The following is a 5,219-nucleotide window of genomic DNA, read 5'->3' as shown; positions in this document are numbered from 1 at the left end:
TCCCAAATGTCCTTGAACAGATTCTAGAGAAAGAATGTTTTCAACCTGCTGAATCAGAAGAAAGTTTAAACTTTGTGAGATGAATCCACACATCGCACAACAGATAGCTTCTTTATCATTTTTATCATCGGATATTCGGATTTTCCCTATAGGCCTCAATGGGCTCCCAAACATCCCTGCACACATTCTACAGAAAGAGTGTTTCCAACTAGCTGAATCAAAATAAAGTTTAACTCTGTGAATTGAATCCACACATCACAAAACTTTTTCACAGATAGATTCTTTCCAGTTTTATCACAGGATGTTTGGTTTTTTACTATAGGACTTACAGGCTTCCCAGATTCTGCAAAACAGTGTTTCCAATTTGCTGAAACAAAGGAAGGCTTATCTCTGTGAAATGAATTCACATTGGCAAAGATTTTCACAGGTAACTTCTTTCCAGTTTTTATCTCAGGATATTGTTTTTCACTACAGGCCTCAATGGACTCCCAATTGATCCTGTGCAGATTCTACAAAAAGAGTGTTTCCAGGGAGCCAAGCAGCAGAGGTAAGAGGGGGAAGGGGGTGGGGGATGAGAGGGGAAGGGTGGGAGGGGGGAGGGGGGATGAGGGGTGAGGGGTAAGAGAGGAGAGGGAGGGGTGGGGAGGTGTGGGGGTTGGGGTGGGGGTGGGGGTGGGGGTGGGGGTGTGGGTGTTGGGATGGGGAGTGGGAGCCTGGGGATTGGGGTGGGTGGTGTGGGGTGGCGGGGAACACAATTCACTTGGCAGCCCCTCAGGACAAGGGTCGACTCCGTGTCCCCCTCCCTTAGACTAGGTGAAACCCGGCTTTAGGGCCTAAAGGCAAATTGAACAATTGGTTTTCCAGGTGCCATGTGTGTGGGCTGCCCAGGCCCTTGGCTGCTGTTGCCCTGGGGCCAGGGCAGGAGCCCGCAGCCAGCCACAGAGGCCTGGTGTATGCCCCACCCCTGAGCCCGCAGTGGGGGTGGCCTCTGCCCTGGAGTGGGGAGTCAGCCCCTTTGTCCTTCCTCCCCTTTGTCCTGGGAGGGCCGCTGGGATGGGTCAGGCCCTCCGCCCGGCGGGCCGGTGGGCACCAGGGCGGGCGAATCCGTCAACTCCCGCGGGAGGCCAGGCGAGAGCAGGAGCCAGTGAGTAGCCATATCAACCTCCTCAGGGAGACTCCTTCCAGTCCCCTGAGGCCGCCCTTCCTCGGCGTCCACGCCCCCGCGGCCAGTGACGTGTTCTGCGTGCTCCATCCAGCCTCTCTGACTCCAGTAAAGGTCCTCGGCGCCTGCGGGCTACCTCTCATCTGCTGCCGGCGCCAGGTGAGGGGTTGCGGCTCTCGGCGCGTGGTGTCTCCCGCGGTGTGTGAGCTTTGGAGAGGATGGGGTCGGCGAGCGATTGGCGCTGGATTCGTTGCGGGGAGGGGTGGCACGTCGGACGCTGCGCGGCCGAGGCTGGCGGCGGCGGCAACGGTGGCTGTCTCTCTTGGGTTCTCTGCCACCAGCCAGAGACGGTCGGTGCCCTGGCGGAGAGACGGGCAGTCGGGCTCCCTGGCCTCGGGGCCATCCCAACTGGGGCAACTGGGGCAGAAGGACCCGATATCTGCTCACGCCCAGGTGCCCGCAGCTCATTCTCGGGAGGATGCGCCAGCGGTGACTGCTGAGAGCCAGTCGCTGTTGTCCAAGGCGAACCGGCAGGCGGAGCATCAGCCCCGGGCCGAACGTGAGGACAAAGAGCCAGCGAGGGAGGAGAAGGCTGCGGCCACCACCAGCGGGGACAGCCGTCGTCTGACGTGATGCCGGCACGCAGCATACCCCAGGCGGCTGTCCCCGTGAGGCCCCTGGCGCTGCATCTGGCGCACGGGCCCGGGGCCCCTTCAGCGGGGAACCGTAACGGCGGTCGCCGCCATTTGCCGCGGTTGCTGCGGATCCGTTGGCCGAGGACGCCCGGGAGGAGGCGGCAGCTAACCCTAAGGAGAAGCGGCAGCTGCCTCCGCTGCCGCCGAAGGAAAATCGTGGAACAAAAAGCCTACCCAGCACCTGTCCTCAGCCAGGACAGGTCCGCCGCCGCCAGCGCTGAAAACCCTGGAGGCAGAGTTCGGTTCCCTCAAAATTATAAAAGCAGGAAAACTCAAGACAAATTCAACAAGGCTAGTGATTTCAACGATATGGAGAATTGGCCAACACCAAGTGAATTAGTGATGTCAGAGCGTCCTCAGCCAAGGAAATAAAAAGCCACAAAATAGAAAAGAAAAAGAAGAGAAGGTTGAAAAGAGAAGTAAAAGAGCAAACAAAACCAGAAAACAAAATTAAATGGTCCTGGTGAAAATGTCAGTGAGGTTGAGTCAGTCAAGTAATCAACGAAAGAGAACTAATAAGCAGAAGTGGGTACCACTCAGATGATGTAAGACCAGAAAGTCAAGAAAGACCTGGATCCTGTCAACCTGAAGCAAGTAAACCAACACATAACAATAGAAGAAAAGATACACGAAGTTAGAGGCGAGATAGAGAAAAAAGAGATGATCAAGATGAAGTTTCCAATGTGAGAAGTGAGGGTGATAATATCCGAGGTTCCTTTAGAGGCCCAGGAAGAGTCTGAGGATGGGGAAGAGGAGGAGGCAGAGGAAATCCTCGATTGAACTTTATTTATTTGGTTATCAAGAACATGGTGAAAGGACTGGTCAACCATTTCAAACAGAACTTAATACCAGTATGATGTATTACTGTGATGGGGGTACAGGTGTACAGGTGTATCCTGTGGAAGAAACATTGCTTAAAGAGTATATTAAGTGTCAAATTGAAAATTACTTCAATGTAGAAAATTTCGAACAAGACTACTTTCTTTGAGGCAAGATGGATGAACAAGGTTTCTTGCTTATTTACCTGATTACTGGTTTTCAACGTTTTCAGGCTCTCACTACAAACCTTATCTCATCTCTTAGAGGCACTGAAGGATAGCATAGAAGTAGAAATTGTGAATGAGAAAAAAAGAACCAGAAAAATGGCCAATTCCAGGCCCTCCTCCATGCAACATGCCACGAACAGATTTCTCTCAACTGATTGATTGTCCGGAGTGTACCAGGCCAAGCCTTTTGCTCACATTCAGAGTCTGCCCCCAATTCTCCAAGAACTGGAAGCCCATTGAACCCAAAGAAAAATAGTGAAACAAGTATTCTTCAAACAACATCTAGAGGTTTGTCTGCCAGTTTGCCTAACTTGGACTCAGAATCTTGGATAGAAGTAAAAAAGAGACATCAGCCAGCCCCAGTGAAATTGAGGGAATCAGTCTCTGTGCCTGAAAGATCAGTAAATCAACTATGTTCTTCAGAAGAAACAGAACAAGAAGAACTTGATTTGTTGTTTGATGAAGATATTGAACAAATAGGATGAAAACACACATTAACTGATTGGTCTGATAATGATTCAGATTATGAAATTGATGACCAAGACTTAAACAAAATTTTGATTGTAATTCAGAAACCACGTTATGTGAAAGAACATCCTGGAGGAGATCGAAGAGGCAAACAGATGTCTCAGGCAAAAATTACGTCTGAACTTGCTAAAGTTATCAATGATGGCTTATATTTTTAGAAACAGAATCTATGATTGGAAAACATGAAACCAAACACACAGCCATAAAGGTGAAAATACTAAGAACACCCTTTCTCATATAAACAGATAAAAACAAGTTACTATGGAAAAAAAAAAAAAAAGTCTGTCCAACCTGCTGAATCAAAAGAAAGGTTTAACTCTGTGAGATGAATCTACACATTGCAAAGCATTTTCTTAGATAACTTCTTTCTAGTTTTTATCAAAGGATATTGAGTTTTCACTATAGGCCTCAATGGGCTCCCAAACATCTCTACTCAGATTCTATAGAAAGAGTGTTTCCAACCTGATGAATCCAAACAAAGTTTTAATTCTGTGAGGTGAATTCAAACATTGCAAAGTGTTTTCGCAGACAGCTTCTTTCTAGTTTTTATCGCGGGATATTGGTATTTCACTAAGGGTCTCAGTGGACTCCCAAATGTCCCTGCACAAATTCTATAGAAAGAGTTTTCCCAAACTGCTGAATCAAAAGAAAGCTTTAACTCTGTGAGATGAATCCATTTCCCAAACTGCTGAATCAAAAGAAAGCTTTAACTCTATGAGATGAATCCACACATTACAAAGCATTTTCACATATAGATTCTGTCTAGTTTTTATTGCAGGATATTCGATTTTTCACTATAGGCTTCAATGGGCTCCGAAATAACCCAGTGCAGATTCTATAAAAAAAGTGTTTACAACTTTTTGAATAAAAAAAGTCTAATTCTGTGAGATTAATCTACACATCATAAAGTGTTTTCACTGAAAGCTCATTTCTAGTTTTCATTGCAGAATATCGGTTTTTCACTATAGGTCTCAGTGGCTAGCAAATAACCCTGTGCATACAGATTCTACAAAAAAACAAACAAACGAAAAACTGTTTACAGCCTTCTAAAGTAAATGAAAGGTTTCACTGTCTGAGTTGAATCTGGACATCGCAAAGCATTTTCACAGCTTTTTTCCAGTTTTTATTGTGGGATATTTGTGTTTCACTCTATGCCTCAATGGGCTCCCAAATATTCCTGTGCAGATTCTATAAAGAAAGTTTTTCCAACCTGCTGAATCAAAAGAAAAGTTTAGCTCTGTGAGTTGAATCCACACTCTTTCCAGTTTTTATTGTGGGATATTTATTTTTTCACTATATGCCTCAATGGGCTCCCAAATAACCCTGTGCAGATTGTACAAAACAAAAGTGTCCAATTTACTGAAACAAAAGTTTATCTCTGTGAGATGAATCCACACATTGCAAAGCTTTTTCACAGATAGCTTCTTTCTTGTTTTTATGGCAGGATAATTGTTTTTAACTAGAGGCAACAATGAGCTCCCAAATGTCCCTTCACAGGTTATACAAAATATGTGTTTCCAACATGTGGAATCAAAAGAAAGGTTTAACTCTGTGAGATGAATCCACATTTGGCAAAGGGTTTTCGCAAATAGCTTCTTTCCAGTTTTTATCACAGGATATTTGTTTTTTCAATATAGGCCTCAATGGGCTCACTAAGGTACCTTCACAGATTCTACAAAGAAAGAGTTTCCAACTTGCTGAAACAAAAGAAAGGTTTATCTCTGTAAGCTAAATCCACACATTGAAAGCTTTTTCACAGATAGCTTGTGTTTTATTGGGAGAACCCTC

General features: G+C 46.1%; 1 pseudogene; it reads left to right on the top strand.

The window, feature by feature from the left end:
• The first annotated feature begins 2,047 nt into the window (after positions 1-2,047).
• LOC117086381 lies at positions 2,048-3,672 on the top strand (annotated as a pseudogene).
• Positions 3,673-5,219: the final 1,547 nt, after the last annotated feature.

This window comes from Trachypithecus francoisi, unplaced genomic scaffold, assembly GCF_009764315.1.
Source record: "Trachypithecus francoisi isolate TF-2019V2 unplaced genomic scaffold, Tfra_2.0 Lachesis_group1, whole genome shotgun sequence".
In the NCBI taxonomy this organism is placed as follows: domain Eukaryota; kingdom Metazoa; phylum Chordata; class Mammalia; order Primates; family Cercopithecidae; genus Trachypithecus; species Trachypithecus francoisi.
The sequence above is the reverse complement of the archived record's forward strand: the minus strand, read 5'-3'. Positions and strand labels throughout refer to the sequence as shown.